Genomic DNA, 18,772 nt, shown 5'->3' with positions numbered 1-18,772 from the left:
GCAAGCATAAGTTGGTTTTCTAAAGTTGAGACCCTGTTCTGTTCTGTAATTCAGTTCCTGTGTAGCCAAGTTTACATTCCGTGTATTACTGATATCTTATGATGTTTCTTTTTCTGTGTGACTTATTTCAGTTAGAATCATCATACCTGAATCCACTCACTGTGCTGCTAAGGGCCTGATGACACAGATTTCATTGCTGAGTGATATTGCTTTGTAAGTAAATACCACAACTTTTTTATCCATTTTTCACTTTCTGCGATGTTGAACTTGTACTGTAAACGAGGTTCTTGTAAACAGAGGCGTCCCAAACTTTGGGGTGGCTGTGTCTTTTTGATTTTAATTTCCCTAAGCTATAGGACCATAAGTGGAAGTGCCCTAGGCTCTGTTGCTTTGTTTTTTAGATGTTTCAGGAAACACCATACACTTCTCCCAAGTGGTTGTTGGCAATTTACATCCCGCCCATCAGCATAACAAGGCTCCCAGTTCTCCATGGCCTGTCCTGCCTTTCTGGATTTTACACTTTTTTCAGATGGCCCTTTTGACCGGGGGTGGGGGGGAAGTGAGACTTCATTGTAGTGCAGATTTCCTTTGCAAGCTTGCTTGGTTGGCCAAAAAGGGCGTATGCGTTTTTTCCTGAATATATTCAGGAAAAAACGCATACGCCCTTTTTGGCCAAGTGCATCATTGTGGACGTTCTGCCTCTTTTCCTATGCTTTCAATGCAATTCCAGTCTACCTCCTGAAATCGGTTTCCTGCAATTCTGCCCCGCTTTCAAGTCCTCTTGGCAGCCTTACTTCAGTCTATTTTTGGACGATAGCTGTCATTTATAACTCTGCAGGTTTCTGAATTACAGTGCCCCTGAGCTCCCTTCTTCAACTTGCTTTCTTGTGACCTGGCCGCAACACCGCAGGATGGCTTCAGGCCCTAATCTGGTTCCGGCACGGCACGCTGAGCCTCTGGTTATTTCCTCTTCCTGGTGGGAAATGAGAGTTAAATTTGCCCGTCCAGACACCTCCAGCTATTCTCTCATTGGTTCTCGCTATTCCTGTTCATTTTCCGCAGAAATTGCAAACTGGGCCAAACAGGAGGTTAAAGGCACTGACTCTCCAAGTAGGGAGAGTGTTAGTAAAGCGTCTGGAATGTTGCACCCGAGTACCAGGGTACGAAAACTGAGACATATTTGAACACGTCTCCCGATCACATGGTTGATCATACTCTGGGTTCCACATGCATGTTTTAGCTGAAGGAAGAATACCTAAAATCTGGGTAGTTGAAACCCGTGGAATGGGTACCATGCAATATGACTTCAAAGGGTCTTCATTTGCTCACTGAACCTCTCCAATCCTATCACTGCTGCGTTTATGCCCCTGTACACATGCTTGATTCTCTTTCGAAGACATAGCAATCCATAGGTTTTAAGATACTTACTAGTCAGGTACATTCTTAGGCGTTTAATATGCGGTGTTGAGTCCATTTCGTTGAGCAAGGAGTAGCTCTTGTCTATTCCATATTTGGCTTAAGGAACTTTATCTGTGCTCATTTCAATCTCTGGTTTTATGCAGCACCCCAACTCACCTTTCCCCTTAAGCAAGCATAAGTTGGTTTTCTAAATTTGAGACCCTGTTCTGTTCTGTAATTCAGTTCCTGTGTAGCCAAGTTTACATTCCGTGTATTACTGATATCTTATGATGTTTCTTTTTCTGTGTGACTTATTTCAGTTAGAATCATCATACCTGAATCCACTCATTGTGCTGCTAAGGGCCTGATGACACAGATTTCATTGCTGAGTGATATTGCTTTGTAAGTAAATACCACAACTTTTTTATCCATTTTTCACTTTCTGCGATGTTGAACATGTACTGTAAACGAGGTTCTTGTAAACAGAACCGTTCGAAACTTTGGGGTGGCTGTGTCTTTTTGATTTTAAATTCCCTAAGCTATAGGACCATAAGTGGAAGTGCCCTAGGCTCTGTTGCTTTGTTTTTTAGATGTTTCAGGAAACACCATACACTTCTCCCGAGTGTTTGTTGGCAATTTATATCCCGCCCTTCAGCATAACAAGGCTCCCAGTTCTCCATGGCCTGTCCTGCCTTTCTGGATTTTACACTTTTTTCAGATGGCCCTTTTGACCGGGGGGAAGTGAGACTTCATTGTAGTGCAGATTTCCTTTGCAAGCTTGCTTGGTTGGCCAAAAAGGGCGTATGCGTTTTTTCCTGAATATATTCAGGAAAAAACGCATACGCCCTTTTTGGCCAAGTGCATCATTGTGGACGTTCTGCCTCTTTTCCTATGCTTTCAATGCAATTCCAGTCTACCTCCTGAAATCGGTTTCCTGCAATTCTGCCCCGCTTTCAAGTCCTCTTGGCAGCCTTACTTCAGTCTATTTTTGGACGATAGCTGTCATTTATAACTCTGCAGGTTTGTGAATTACAGTGCCCCTGAGCTCCTTTCTTCAACTCGCTTTCTTTTGAGCTGGCCGCAACACCGCAGGATGGCTTCTGGCCCTAATCTGGTTCCGGTACGGCACGCTGAGCCTTTGGTTATTTCCTCTTACTGGTGGGAAATGAGAGTTAAATTTGCCCGTCCAGACACCTCCAGCTAGCCTCTCATTGGTTCTCGCTATTCCTGTTCATCTTCCGCAGAAATTGCAAACTGGGCCAAACAGGAGGTTAAAGGCGCTGACTCTCCAAGTGGGGAGAGTGTTAGTAAAGCATCTGGAATGTTGCACCCGAGTACCAGGGGAGGAAAACTGAGACATATTTGAACACGTCTCCCGTTCACATGGTTGATCATACTCTGGGTTCCACATGCATGTTTTAGCTGAAGGAAGAATACCTAAAACCTGGGTAGTTGAAACCCGTGGAATGGGTACCATGCAATATGTCTTCAAAGGGTCTTCATTTGCTCTCCGAACCTCTCCAATCCTATCACTGCTGCGTTTATGTCCCTGTACACATGCTTGATTCTCTTTCGGAGACATAGCAATCCATAGGTTTTAAGATACTTACTAGTCAGGTACATTCTTAGGCGTTTAATATGGGGTGTTGAGTCCATTTCGTTGAGCAAGGAGTAGCTCTTGTCTATTCCATATTTGGCTTAAGGAACTTTATCTGTGCTCATTTCAATCTCTGGTTTTATGCAGCACCCCAACTCACCTTTCCCCTTAAGCAAGAATAAGTTGGTTTTCTAAATTTGAGACCCTGTTCTGTTCTGTAATTCAGTTCCTATGTAGCCAAGTTTACATTCCGTGTATTACTGACATCTTATGATGTTTCTTTTTCTGTGTGACTTATTTCAGTTAGAATCATCATACCTGAATCCACTCATTGTGCTGCTAAGGGCCTGATGACACAGATTTCATTGCTGTGTGATATTGCTTTGTAAGTAAATACCACAACTTCTTTATCCATTTTTCACTTTCTGCGATGTTGAACTTGTACTGTAAACGAGGTTCTTGTAAACAGAGCTGTTCCAAACACTGGGGTGGCTGTGTCTTTTTGATTTTAATTTCCCTAAGCTATAGGACCATAAGTGGAAGTGCCCTAGGTTCTGTTGCTTTGTTTTTTAGATGTTTCAGGAAACACCATACACTTCTCCCGAGTGGTTGTTGGCAATTTACATCCCGCCCATCAGCATAACAAGGCTCCCAGTTCTCCATGGCCTGTCCTGCCTTTCTGTATTTTACACTTTTTTCAGATGGCCCTTTTGACCGGGAGGAAGTGAGACTTCATTGTAGTGCAGATTTCCTTTGCAAGCTTGCTTGGTTGGCCAAAAAGGGCGTATGCGTTTTTTCCTGAATATATTCAGGAAAAAACGCATACGCCCTTTTTGGCCAAGTGCATCATTGTGGACGTTCTGCCTCTTTTCCTATGCTTTCAATGCAATTCCAGTCTACCTCCTGAAATCGGTTTCCTGCAATTCTGCCCCGCTTTCAAGTCCTCTTGGCAGCCTTACTTCAGTCTATTTTTGGACGATAGCTGTCATTTATAACTCTGCAGGTTTGTGAATTACAGTGCCCCTGAGCTCCTTTCTTCAACTTGCTTTCTTGTGACCTGGCCGCAACACCGCAGGATGGCTTCAGGCCCTAATCTGGTTCCGGCATGGCACGCTGAGCCTCTGGTTATTTCCTCTTCCTGGTGGGAAATGAGAGTTAAATTTTCCCGTCCAGACACCTCCAGCTAGCCTCTCATTGGTTCTCGCTATTCCTGTTCATTTTCCGCAGAAATTGCAAACTGGGCCAAACAGGAGGTTAAAGGCGCTGACTCTCCAAGTGGGGAGAGTGTTAGTAAAGCGTCTGGATTGTTGCACCCGAGTACCAGGGGAGGAAAACTGAGACATATTTGAACACGTCTCCCGATCACATGGTTGATCATACTCTGGGTTCCACATGCATGTTTTAGCTGAAGGAAGAATACCTAAAACCTGGGTAGTTGAAACCCGTGGAATGGGTACCATGCAATATGACTTCAAAGGTTCTTCATTTGCTCACCGAACCTCTCCAATCCTATCACTGCTGCGTTTATGCCCCTGTACACATGCTTGATTCTCTTTCGGAGACATAGCAATCCCTAGGTTTTAAGATACTTACTAGTCAGGTACATTCTTAGGCCTTTAATATGCGGTGTTGAGTCCATTTCGTTGAGCAAGGAGTAGCTCTTGTCTATTCCATATTTGGCTTAAGGAACTTTATCTGTGCTCATTTCAATCTCTGGTTTTATGCAGCACCCCAACTCACCTTTACCCTTAAGCAAGCATAAGTTGGTTTTCTAAAGTTGAGACGCTGTTCTGTTCTGTAATTCAGTTCCTGTGTAGCCAAGTTTACATTCCGTGTATTACTGATATCTTATGATGTTTCTTTTTCTGTGTGACTTATTTCAGTTAGAATCATCATACCTGAATCCACTCACTGTGCTGCTAAGGGCCTGATGACACAGATTTCATTGCTGAGTGATATTGCTTTGTAAGTAAATACCACAACTTTTTTATCCATTTTTCACTTTCTGCGATGTTGAACTTGTACTGTAAACGAGGTTCTTGTAAACAGAGGCTTCCCAAACTTTGGGGTGGCTGTGTCTTTTTGATTTTAATTTCCCTAAGCTATAGGACCATAAGTGGAAGTGCCCTAGGCTCTGTTGCTTTGTTTTTTAGATGTTTCAGGAAACACCATACACTTCTCCCAAGTGGTTGTTGGCAATTTACATCCCGCCCATCAGCATAACAAGGCTCCCAGTTCTCCATGGCCTGTCCTGCCTTTCTGGATTTTACACTTTTTTCAGATGGCCCTTTTGACCGGGGGTGGGGGGGAAGTGAGACTTCATTGTAGTGCAGATTTCCTTTGCAAGCTTGCTTGGTTGGCCAAAAAGGGCGTATGCGTTTTTTCCTGAATATATTCAGGAAAAAACGCATACGCCCTTTTTGGCCAAGTGCATCATTGTGGACGTTCTGCCTCTTTTCCTATGCTTTCAATGCAATTCCAGTCTACCTCCTGAAATCGGTTTCCTGCAATTCTGCCCCGCTTTCAAGTCCTCTTGGTAGCCTTACTTCAGTCTATTTTTGGACGATAGCTGTCATTTATAACTCTGCAGGTTTGTGAATTACAGTGCCCCTGAGCTCCTTTCTTCAACTCGCTTTCTTGTGAGCTGGTCGCAACACCGCAGGATGGCTTCAGGCCGTAATCTGGTTCTGGCACGGCACGCTGAGCCTTTGGTTAATTCCTCTTCCTGGTGGGAAATGAGAGTTAAATTTGCCCGTCCAGACACCTCCAGCTAGTCTCTCATTGGTTCTCGCTATTCCTGTTCATCTTCTGCAGAAATTGCAAACTGGGCCAAACAGGAGGTTAAAGACACTGACTCTCCAAGTCGGGAGAGTGTTAGTAAAGCGTCTGGAATGTTGCACCCGAGTGCCAGGGTACGAAAACTGAGACATATTTGAACACGTCTCCCGATCACATGGTTGATCATACTCTGGGTTCCACATGCATGTTTTAGCTGAAGGAAGAATACCTAAAACCTGGGTAGTTGAAACCCGTGGAATGGGTACCATGCAATATGACTTCAAAGGGTCTTCATTTGCTCACCGAACCTCTCCAATCCTATCACTGCTGCGTTTATGCCCCTGTACACATGCTTGATTCTCTTTTGGAGACATAGCAATCCATAGGTTTTAAGATACTTACTAGTCAGGTACATTCTTAGGCGTTTAATATGCGGTGTTGAGTCCATTTCGTTGAGCAAGGAGTAGCTCTTGTCTATTCCATATTTGGCTTAAGGAACTTTATCTGTGCTCATTTCAATCTCTGGTTTTATGCAGCACCCCAACTCACCTTTACCCTTAAGCAAGCATAAGTTGGTTTTCTAAATTTGAGACCCTGTCCTGTTCTGTAATTCAGTTCCTGTGTAGCCAAGTTTACATTCCGTGTATTACTGATATCTTATGATGTTTCTTTTTCTGTGTGACTTATTTCAGTTAGAATCATCATACCTGAATCCACTCATTGTGCTGCTAAGGGCCTGATGACACAGATTTCATTGCTGAGTGATATTGCTTTGTAAGTAAATACCACAATTTCTTTATCCATTTTTCACTTTCTGCGATGTTGAACTTGTACTGTAAACGAGGTTCTTGTAAACAGAGCCGTTCCAAACTTTGGGGTGGCTGTGTCTTTTTGATTTTAATTTCCCTAATCTATAGGACCATAAGTGGAAGTGCCCTAGGTTCTGTTGCTTTGTTTTTTAGATGTTTCAGGAAACACCATACACTTCTCCCGAGTGGTTGTTGGCAATTTACATCCCGCCCATCAGCATAACAAGGCTCCCAGTTCTCCATGGCCTGTCCTGCCTTTCTGGATTTTACACTTTTTTCAGATGGCCCTTTTGACCGGGAGGAAGTGAGACTTCATTGTAGTGCAGATTTCCTTTGCAAGCTTGCTTGGTTGGCCAAAAAGGGCGTATGCGTTTTTTCCTGAATATATTCAGGAAAAAACGCATACGCCCTTTTTGGCCAAGTGCATCATTGTGGACGTTCTGCCTCTTTTCCTATGCTTTCAATGCAATTCCAGTCTACCTCCTGAAATCGGTTTCCTGCAATTCTGCCCCGCTTTCAAGTCCTCTTGGCAGCCTTACTTCAGTCTATTTTTGGATGATAGCTGTCATTTATAACTCTGCAGGTTTGTGAATTACAGTGCCCCTGAGCTCCTTTCTTCAACTTGCTTTCTTGTGACCTGGCCGCAACACCGCAGGATGGCTTCAGGCCCTAATCTGGTTCCGGCACGGCACGCTGAGCCTCTGGTTATTTCCTCTTCCTGGTGGGAAATGAGAGTTAAATTTGCCCGTCCAGACACCTCCAGCTAGTCTCTCATTGGTTCTCGCTATTCCTGTTCATTTTCCGCAGAAATTGCAAACTGGGCCAAACAGGAGGTTAAAGGCACTGACTCTCCAAGTAGGAAGAGTGTTAGTAAAGCGTCTGGAATGTTGCACCCGAGTACCAGGGTACGAAAACTGAGACATATTTGAACACGTCTCCCGATCACATGGTTGATCATACTCTAGGTTCCACATGCATGTTTTAGCTGAAGGAAGAATACCTTAAACCTAGGTAGTTGAAACCCGTGGAATGGGTACCATGCAATATGACTTCAAAGGGTCTTCATTTGCTCACTGAACCTCTCCAATCCTATCACTGCTGCGTTTATGCCCCTGTACAAATGCTTGATTCTCTTTCGGAGACATAGCAATCCATAGGTTTTAAGATACTTACAAGTCAGGTACATTCTTAGGCGTTTAATATGCGGTGTTGAGTCCATTTCGTTGAGCAAGGAGTAGCTCTTGTCTATTCCATATTTGGCTTAAGGAACTTTATCTGTGCTCATTTCAATCTCTGGTTTTATGCAGCACCCCAACTCACCTTTCCCCTTAAGCAAGCATAAGTTGGTTTTCTAAATTTGAGACCCTGTTCTGTTCTGTAATTCAGTTCCTGTGTAGCCAAGTTTACATTCCGTGTATTACTGATATCTTATGATGTTTCTTTTTCTGTGTGACTTACTTCAGTTAGAATCATCATACCTGAATCCACTCATTGTGCTGCTAAGGGCCTGATGACACAGATTTCATTGCTGTGTGATATTGCTTTGTAAGTAAATACCACAACTTCTTTATCCATTTTTCACTTTCTGCGATGTTGAACTTGTACTGTAAACGAGGTTCTTGTAAACAGAGCCGTTCCAAAGTTTGGGGTGGCTGTGTCTTTTTGATTTTAATTTCCCTAAGCTATAGGACCATAAGTGGAAGTGCCCTAGGTTCTGTTGCTTTGTTTTTTAGATGTTTCAGGAAACACCATACACTTCTCCCGAGTGGTTGTTGGCAATTTACATCCCGCCCATCAGCATAACAAGGCTCCCAGTTCTCCATGGCCTGTCCTGCCTTTCTGTATTTTACACTTTTTTCAGATGGCCCTTTTGACCGGGAGGAAGTGAGACTTCATTGTAGTGCAGATTTCCTTTGCAAGCTTGCTTGGTTGGCCAAAAAGGGCGTATGCGTTTTTTCCTGAATATATTCAGGAAAAAACGCATACGCCCTTTTTGGCCAAGTGCATCATTGTGGACGTTCTGCCTCTTTTCCTATGCTTTCAATGCAATTCCAGTCTACCTCCTGAAATCGGTTTCCTGCAATTCTGCCCCGCTTTCAAGTCCTCTTGGCAGCCTTACTTCAGTCTATTTTTGGATGATAGCTGTCATTTATAACTCTGCAGGTTTGTGAATTACAGTGCCCCTGAGCTCCTTTCTTCAACTTGCTTTCTTGTGACCTGGCCGCAACACCGCAGGATGGCTTCAGGCCCTAATCTGGTTCCGGCACGGCACGCTGAGCCTCTGGTTATTTCCTCTTCCTGGTGGGAAATGAGAGTTAAATTTGCCCGTCCAGACACCTCCAGCTAGTCTCTCATTGGTTCTCGCTATTCCTGTTCATTTTCCGCAGAAATTGCAAACTGGGCCAAACAGGAGGTTAAAGGCACTGACTCTCCAAGTAGGAAGAGTGTTAGTAAAGCGTCTGGAATGTTGCACCCGAGTACCAGGGTACGAAAACTGAGACATATTTGAACACGTCTCCCGATCACATGGTTGATCATACTCTAGGTTCCACATGCATGTTTTAGCTGAAGGAAGAATACCTTAAACCTAGGTAGTTGAAACCCGTGGAATGGGTACCATGCAATATGACTTCAAAGGGTCTTCATTTGCTCACTGAACCTCTCCAATCCTATCACTGCTGCGTTTATGCCCCTGTACAAATGCTTGATTCTCTTTCGGAGACATAGCAATCCATAGGTTTTAAGATACTTACAAGTCAGGTACATTCTTAGGCGTTTAATATGCGGTGTTGAGTCCATTTCGTTGAGCAAGGAGTAGCTCTTGTCTATTCCATATTTGGCTTAAGGAACTTTATCTGTGCTCATTTCAATCTCTGGTTTTATGCAGCACCCCAACTCACCTTTACCCTTAAGCAAGCATAAGTTGGTTTTCTAAATTTGAGACCCTGTTCTGTTCTGTAATTCAGTTCCTGTGTAGCCAAGTTTACATTCCGTGTATTACTGATATCTTATGATGTTTCTTTTTCTGTGTGACTTACTTCAGTTAGAATCATCATACCTGAATCCACTCATTGTGCTGCTAAGGGCCTGATGACACAGATTTCATTGCTGTGTGATATTGCTTTGTAAGTAAATACCACAACTTCTTTATCCATTTTTCACTTTCTGCGATGTTGAACTTGTACTGTAAACGAGGTTCTTGTAAACAGAGCCGTTCCAAACTTTGGGGTGGCTGTGTCTTTTTGATTTTAATTTCCCTAAGCTATAGGACCATAAGTGGAAGTGCCCTAGGTTCTGTTGCTTTGTTTTTTAGATGTTTCAGGAAACACCATACACTTCTCCCGAGTGGTTGTTGGCAATTTACATCCCGCCCATCAGCATAACAAGGCTCCCAGTTCTCCATGGCCTGTCCTGCCTTTCTGTATTTTACACTTTTTTCAGATGGCCCTTTTGACCGGGAGGAAGTGAGACTTCATTGTAGTGCAGATTTCCTTTGCAAGCTTGCTTGGTTGGCCAAAAAGGGCGTATGCGTTTTTTCCTGAATATATTCAGGAAAAAACGCATACGCCCTTTTTGGCCAAGTGCATCATTGTGGACGTTCTGCCTCTTTTCCTATGCTTTCAATGCAATTCCAGTCTACCTCCTGAAATCGGTTTCCTGCAATTCTGCCCCGCTTTCAAGTCCTCTTGGCAGCCTTACTTCAGTCTATTTTTGGACGATAGCTGTCATTTATAACTCTGCAGGTTTGTGAATTACAGTGCCCCTGAGCTCCTTTCTTCAACTTGCTTTCTTGTGACCTGGCCGCAACACCGCAGGATGGCTTCAGGCCCTAATCTGGTTCCGGCACGGCACGCTGAGCCTCTGGTTATTTCCTCTTCCTGGTGGGAAATGAGAGTTAAATTTGCCCGTCCAGACACCTCCAGCTAGCCTCTCATTGGTTCTCGCTATTCCTGTTCATCTTCCGCAGAAATTGCAAACTGGGCCAAACAGGAGGTTAAAGGCGCTGACTCTCCAAGTGGGGAGAGTGTTAGTAAAGCATCTGGAATGTTGCACCCGAGTACCAGGGGAGGAAAACTGAGACATATTTGAACACGTCTCCCGATCACATGGTTGATCATACTCTGGGTTCCACATGCATGTTTTAGCTGAAGGAAGAATACGTAAAACCTGGGTAGTTGAAACCCGTGGAATGGGTACCATGCAATATGACTTCAAAGGTTCTTCATTTGCTCACCGAACCTCTCCAATCCTATCACTGCTGCGTTTATGCCCCTGTACACATGCTTGATTCTCTTTCGGAGACATAGCAATCCCTAGGTTTTAAGATACTTACTAGTCAGGTACATTCTTAGGCCTTTAATATGCGGTGTTGAGTCCATTTCGTTGAGCAAGGAGTAGCTCTTGTCTATTCCATATTTGGCTTAAGGAACTTTATCTGTGCTCATTTCAATCTCTGGTTTTATGCAGCACCCCAACTCACCTTTACCCTTAAGCAAGCATAAGTTGGTTTTCTAAAGTTGAGACCCTGTTCTGTTCTGTAATTCAGTTCCTGTGTAGCCAAGTTTACATTCCGTGTATTACTGATATCTTATGATGTTTCTTTTTCTGTGTGACTTATTTCAGTTAGAATCATCATACCTGAATCCACTCACTGTGCTGCTAAGGGCCTGATGACACAGATTTCATTGCTGAGTGATATTGCTTTGTAAGTAAATACCACAACTTTTTTATCCATTTTTCACTTTCTGCGATGTTGAACTTGTACTGTAAACGAGGTTCTTGTAAACAGAGGCGTCCCAAACTTTGGGGTGGCTGTGTCTTTTTGATTTTAATTTCCCTAAGCTATAGGACCATAAGTGGAAGTGCCCTAGGCTCTGTTGCTTTGTTTTTTAGATGTTTCAGGAAACACCATACACTTCTCCCAAGTGGTTGTTGGCAATTTACATCCCGCCCATCAGCATAACAAGGCTCCCAGTTCTCCATGGCCTGTCCTGCCTTTCTGGATTTTACACTTTTTTCAGATGGCCCTTTTGACCGGGGGTGGGGGGGAAGTGAGACTTCATTGTAGTGCAGATTTCCTTTGCAAGCTTGCTTGGTTGGCCAAAAAGGGCGTATGCGTTTTTTCCTGAATATATTCAGGAAAAAACGCATACGCCCTTTTTGGCCAAGTGCATCATTGTGGACGTTCTGCCTCTTTTCCTATGCTTTCAATGCAATTCCAGTCTACCTCCTGAAATCGGTTTCCTGCAATTCTGCCCCGCTTTCAAGTCCTCTTGGCAGCCTTACTTCAGTCTATTTTTGGACGATAGCTGTCATTTATAACTCTGCAGGTTTGTGAATTACAGTGCCCCTGAGCTCCTTTCTTCAACTCGCTTTCTTGTGAGCTGGCCGCAACACCGCAGGATGGCTTCAGGCCCTAATCTGGTTCCGGCACGGCACGCTGACCCTTTGGTTAATTCCTCTTCCTGGTGGGAAATGAGAGTTAAATTTGCCCGTCCAGACACCTCCAGCTAGTCTCTCATTGGTTCTCGCTATTCCAGTTCATCTTCCGCAGAAATTGCAAACTGGGGCAAACAGGAGGTTAAAGGCACTGACTCTCCAAGTAGGGAGAGTGTTAGTAAAGCGTCTGGAATGTTGCACCCGAGTACCAGGGTACGAAAACTGAGACATATTTGAACACGTCTCCCGATCACATGGTTGATCATACTCTAGGTTCCACATGCATGTTTTAGCTGAAGGAAGAATACCTTAAACCTGGGTAGTTGAAACCCGTGGAATGGGTACCATGCAATATGACTTCAAAGGGTCTTCATTTGCTCACCGAACCTCTCCAGTCCTATCACTGCTGCGTTTATGCCCCTGTACACATGCTTGATTCTCTTTTGGAGACATAGCAATCCATAGGTTTTAAGATACTTACAAGTCAGGTACATTCTTAGGCGTTTAATATGCGGTGTTGAGTCCATTTTGTTGAGCAAGGAGTAGCTCTTGTCTATTCCATATTTGGCTTAAGGAACTTTATCTGTGCTCATTTCAATCTCTGGTTTTATGCAGCACCCCAACTCACCTTTACCCTTAAGCAAGCATAAGTTGGTTTTCTAAATTTGAGACCCTGTTCTGTTCTGTAATTCAGTTCCTGTGTAGCCAAGTTTACATTCCATGTATTATTGATATCTTATGATGTTTCTTTTTCTGTGTGACTTATTTCAGTTAGAATCATCATACCTGAATCCACTCATTGTGCTGCTAAGGGCCTGATGACACAGATTTCATTGCTGAGTGATACTGCATTGTAAGTAAATACCACAAGTTCTTTATCCATTTTTCACTTTCTGCGATGTTGAACTTGTACTGTAAACGAGGTTCTTGTAAACAGACGCGTCCCAAACTTTGGGGTGGCTGTGTCTTTTTGATTTTAATTTCCCTAAGCTATAGGACCATAAGTGGAAGTGCCCTAGGTTCTGTTGCTTTGTTTTTTAGATGTTTCAGGAAACACCATACACTTCTCCCGAGTGGTTGTTGGCAATTTACATCCCGCCCATCAGCATAACAAGGCTCCCAGTTCTCCATGGCCTGTCCTGCCTTTCTGGATTTTACACTTTTTTCAGATGGCCCTTTTTACCGGGGGGAAGTGAGACTTCATTGTAGTGCAGATTTCCTTTGCAAGCTTGCTTGGTTGGCCAAAAAGGGCGTATGCGTTTTTTCCTGAATATATTCAGGAAAAAACGCATACGCCCTTTTTGGCCAAGTGCATCATTGTGGACGTTCTGCCTCTTTTCCTATGCTTTCAATGCAATTCCAGTCTACCTCCTGAAATCGGTTTCCTGCAATTCTGCCCCGCTTTCAAGTCCTCTTGGCAGCCTTACTTCAGTCTATTTTTGGACGATAGCTGTCATTTATAACTCTGCAGGTTTGTGAATTACAGTGCCCCTGAGCTCCTTTCTTCAACTCGCCTTCTTTTGAGCTGGCCGCAACACCGCAGGATGACTTCAGGCCCTAATCTGGTTCTGGCATGGCACGCTGAGCCTTTGGTTAATTCCTCTTCCTGGTAGGAAATGAGAGTTAAATTTGCCCGTCCAGACACCTCCAGCTAGTCTCCATTGGTTCTCGCTATTCCTGTTCATCTTCCGCAGAAATTGCAAACTGGACCAAACAGGAGGTTAAAGGGACTGACTCTCCAAGTCGGGATAGTGTTAGTAAAGCGTCTGGAATGTTGCACCCGAGTACCAGGGTACGAAAACTGAGACATATTTGAACACGTCTCCCGATCACATGGTTGATCATACTCTAGGTTCCACATGCATGTTTTAGCTGAAGGAAGAATACCTTAAACCTGGGTAGTTGAAACCCGTGGAATGGGTACCATGCAATATGACTTCAAAGGGTCTTCATTTGCTCACCGAACCTCTCCAATCCTATCACTGCTGCGTTTATGCCCCTGTACACATGCTTGATTCTCTTTTGGAGACATAGCAATCCATAGGTTTTAAGATACTTACAAGTCAGGTACATTCTTAAGCGTTTAATATGCGGTGTTGAGTCCATTTCGTTGAGCAAGGAGTAGCTCTTGTCTATTCCATATTTGGCTTAAGGAACTTTATCTGTGCTCATTTCAATCTCTGGTTTTATGCAGCACCCCAACTCACCTTTCCCCTTAAACAAGCATAAGTTGGTTTTCTAAATTTGAGACCCTGTTCTGTTCTGTAATTCAGTTCCTGTGTAGCCAAGTTTACATTCCGTGTATTACTGATATCTTATGATGTTTCTTTTTCTGTGTGACTTATTTCAGTTAGAATCATCATACCTGAATCCACTCATTGTGCTGCTAAGGGCCTGATGACACAGATTTCATTGCTGAGTGATACTGCATTGTAAGTAAATACCACAAGTTCTTTATCCATTTTTCACTTTCTGCGATGTTGAACTTGTACTGTAAATGAGGTTCTTGTAAACAGAGGCGTCCCAAACTTTGGGGTGGCTGTGTCTTTTTGATTTTAATTTCCCTAAGCTATAGGACCATAAGTGGAAGTGCCCTAGGTTGTGTTGCTTTGTTTTTTAGATGTTTCAGGAAACACCATACACTTCTCCCGAGTGGTTGTTGGCAATTTACATCCCGCCCATCAGCATAACAAGGCTCCCAGTTCTCCATGGCCTGTCCTGCCTTTCTGGATTTTACACTTTTTTCAGATGGCCCTTTTGACCGGGGGGAAGTGAGACTTCATTGTAGTGCAGATTTCCTTTGCAAGCTTGCTTGGTTGGCCAAAAAGGGCGTATGCGTTTTTTCCTGAATATATTCAGGAAAAAACGCATACGCCCTTTTTGGCCAAGTGCATCATTGTGGACGTTCTGCCTCTTTTCCTATGCTTTCAATGCAATTCCAGTCTACCTCCTGAAATCGGTTTCCTGCAATTCTGCCCCGCTTTCAAGTCCTCTTGGCAGCCTTACTTCTGTCTATTTTTGGACGATAGCTGTCATTTATAACTCTGCAGGTTTGTGAATTACAGTGCCCCTGAGCTCCTTTCTTCAACTCGGTTTCTTTTGAGCTGGCCGCAACACCGCAGGATGGCTTCAGGCCCTAATCTGGTTCCGGCACGGCACACTGAGCCTTTGGTTATTTCCTCTTCCTGGTGGGAAATGAGAGTTAAATTTGCCCGTCCAGACACCTCCAGCTAGCCTCTCATTGGTTCTCGCTATTCCTGTTCATCTTCCGCAGAAATTGCAAACTGAGCCAAACAGGAGGTTAAAGGTGCTGACTCTCCAAGTGGGGAGAGTGTTAATAAACCGTCTGGAATGTTGCACCCGAGTACCAGGGGAGGAAAACTGAGACATATTTGAACTCGTCTCCCGTTCACATGGTTGACCATACTTGGGTTCCACATGCATGTTTTAGCTGAAGGAAGAATACCTTAAACCTGGAGAGTTGAGACCCGTGGAATGGGTCCCATGCAATATGACTTCAAAGGGTCTTCATTTGCTCACCGAACCTCTCCAATCCTATCACTGCTGCGTTTATGCCCCTGTACACACGCTTGATTCTCTTTTGGAGACATAGCAATCCATAGGTTTTAAGATACTTACTAGTCAGGTACATTCTTAGGCGTTTAATATGGGGTGTTGAGTCCATTTCGTTGAGCAAGGAGTAGCTCTTGTCTATTCCATATTTGGCTTAAGGAACTTTATCTGTGCTCATTTCAATCTCTGGTTTTATGCAGCACCCCAACTCACCTTTCCCCTTAAGCAAGCATAAGTTGCTTTTCTAAATTTGAGACCCTGTTCTGTTCTGGAATTCAGTTCCTGTGTAGCCAAGTTTACATTCTGTGTATTAGTGATATCTTATGATGTTTCTTTTTCTGTGTGACTTATTTCAGTTAGAATCATCGTACCTGAATCCACTCATTATGCTGCTCCGGGCCTGATGACATAGATTTCATTGCTGAGTGATACTGCATTGTACGTAAGTACCACAAGTTCTTTATCCATTTTTCACTTTCTGTGATATTGAACTTGTACGGTAAACGAGGTTCTTGTAAACAGAGGCGTCCCAAACTTTGGGGTGGCTGTGTCTTTTTGATTTTAATTTCCCTAAGCTATAGGACCATAAGTGGCAGTGCCCTAGGCTCTGTTGCTTTGTTTTTTAGATGTTTCAGGAAACACCATACACTTCTCCCCAGTGTCTGTTGGCAATTTACATCCCGCCCATCAGCATAACAAGGCTCCCCGTTCTCCATGGCCTGTCCTGCCTTTCTGGATTTTACACTTTTTTCAGATGGCCCTTTTGACCGGGAGGAAGTGAGACTTCATTGTAGTGCAGATTTCCTTTGCAAGCTTGCTTGGTTGGCCAAAAAGGGCGTATGCGTTTTTTCCTGAATATATTCAGGAAAAAACGCATACGCCCTTTTTGGCCAAGTGCATCATTGTGGACGTTCTGCCTCTTTTCCTATGCTTTCAATGCAATTCCAGTCTACCTCCTGAAATCGGTTTCCTGCAATTCTGCCCCGCTTTCAAGTCCTCTTGGCAGCCTTACCTCAGTATATTTTTGGACTATAGCTGTCATTTATAACTCTGCAGGTTTGTGAATTACAGTGCCCCTGAGCTCCTTTCTTCAACTCGGTTTCTTTTGAGCTGGCCGCAACACCGCAGGATGGCTTCAGGCCCTAATCTGGTTCCGGCACGGCATGCTGACCCTTGGTTAATTCCTCTTCCTGGTGGGAAATGAGAGTTAAATTTGCCCGTCCAGACACCTCCAGCTAGTCTCTCATTGGTTTTCGCTATTCCTGATCATCTTGCGCAGAAATTGCAAACTGGGCCAAACAGGAGGTTAAAGGCGCTGACTCTCCAAGTGGGGAGAGTGTTAGTAAAGCGTCTGGAATGTTGCACCCGAGTACCAGGGTACGAAAACTGAGACATATTTGAACACGTCTCCCGATCACATGGTTGATCATACTCTAGGTTCCACATGCATGTTTTAGCTGAAGGAAGAATACCTTAAACCTGGGTAGTTGAAACCCGTGGAATGGGTACCATGCAATATGACTTCAAAGGGTCTTCATTTGCTCACTGAACCTCTCCAATCCTATCACTGCTGCGTTTATGCCCCTGTACAAATGCTTGATTCTCTTTCGGAGACATAGCAATCCATAGGTTTTACGATACTTACTAGTCAGGTACATTCTTAGGCGTTTAATATGCGGTGTTGAGTCCATTTCGTTGAGCAAGGAGTAGCTCTTGTATATTCCATATTTGGCTTAAGGAACTTTATCTGTGCTCATTTCAATCTCTGGTTTTATGCAGCACCCCAACTCACCTTTACCCTTAAGCAAGCATAAGTTGGTTTTCTAAATTTGAGACCCTGTTCTGTTCTGTAATTCAGTTCCTGTGTAGCCAAGTTTACATTCCGTGTATTACTGATATCTTATGATGTTTCTTTTTCTGTGTGACTTATTTCAGTTAGAATCATCATACCTGAATCCACTCATTGTGCTGCTAAGGGCCTGATGACACAGATTTCATTGCTGAGTGATACTGCATTGTAAGTAAATACCACAAGTTCTTTATCCATTTTTCACTTTCTGCGATGTTGAACTTGTACTGTAAACGAGGTTCTTGTAAACAGAGGCGTCCCAAACTTTGGGGTGGCTGTGTCTTTTTGATTTTAATTTCCCTAAGCTATAGGACCATAAGTGGAAGTGCCCTAGGTTATGTTGCTTTGTTTTTTAGATGTTTCAGGAAACACCATACACTTCTCCCAAGTGGTTGTTGGCAATTTACATCCCGCCCATCAGCATAACAAGGCTCCCAGTTCTCCATGGCCTGTCCTGCCTTTCTGGATTTTACACTTTTTTCAGATGGCCCTTTTGACCAGGGGGAAGTGAGACTTCATTGTAGTGCAGATTTCCTTTGCAAGCTTGCTTGGTTGGCCAAAAAGGGCGTATGCGTTTTTTCCTGAATATATTCAGGAAAAAACGCATACGCCCTTTTTGGCCAAGTGCATCATTGTGGACGTTCTGCCTCTTTTCCTATGCTTTCAATGCAATTCCAGTCTACCTCCTGAAATCGGTTTCCTGCAATTCTGCCCCGCTTTCAAGTCCTCTTGGCAGCCTTACTTCAGTCTATTTTTGGACGATAGCTGTCATTTATAACTCTGCAGGTTTGTGAATTACAGTGCCCCTGAGCTCCTTTCTTCAACTCGCCTTCTTTTGAGCTGGGCGCAACACCGCAGGATGGCTTCAGGCCCTAATCTGGTTCTGGCACGGCACGCTGAGCCTTTGGTTAATTCCTCTTCCTGGTAGGAAATGAGAGTTAAATTTGCCCGTCCAGACACCTCCAGCTAGTCTCCATTGGTTCTCGCTATTCCTGTTCATCTTCCTCAGAAATTGCAAACTGGACCAAACAGGAGGTTAAAGGGACTGACTCTCCAAGTCGGGAGAGTGTTAGTAAAGCGTCTGGAATGTTGCACCCGAGTACCAGGGTACGAAAACTGAGACATATTTGAACACGTCTCCCGATCACATGGTTGATCATACTCTAGGTTCCACATGCATGTTTTAGCTGAAGGAAGAATACCTTAAACCTGGGTAGTTGAAACCCGTGGAATGGGTACCATGCAATATGACTTCAAAGGGTCTTCATTTGCTCACCGAACCTCTCCAATCCTATCACTGCTGCGTTTATGCCCCTGTACACATGCTTG

General features: G+C 43.9%; 1 long non-coding RNA gene across 7 annotated transcripts in view; it reads left to right on the top strand.

Annotated features, from left to right (window-relative positions):
- The window catches only part of LOC307181492, a 2,017,432-nt gene that overhangs the window by 1,798,007 nt on the left and 200,653 nt on the right, over positions 1-18,772 (top strand). Inside the window, exon 8 of one of the 7 annotated variants that reach the window (XR_013826910.1) lies at positions 12,797-12,877. The exons of the other annotated variants lie outside the window; for them this stretch is intronic. This is a non-coding gene — a long non-coding RNA (uncharacterized lncRNA). Of the gene's footprint in view, positions 1-12,796; positions 12,878-18,772 lie in introns of those variants that run through there. 7 annotated transcript variants of the gene reach the window in all.

Source organism: Stenella coeruleoalba, assembly GCF_951394435.1.
Source record: "Stenella coeruleoalba genome assembly, contig: scaffold_58, whole genome shotgun sequence".
Taxonomy (NCBI): Eukaryota; Metazoa; Chordata; class Mammalia; order Artiodactyla; family Delphinidae; genus Stenella; species Stenella coeruleoalba.
The sequence above is the reverse complement of the archived record's forward strand: the minus strand, read 5'-3'. Positions and strand labels throughout refer to the sequence as shown.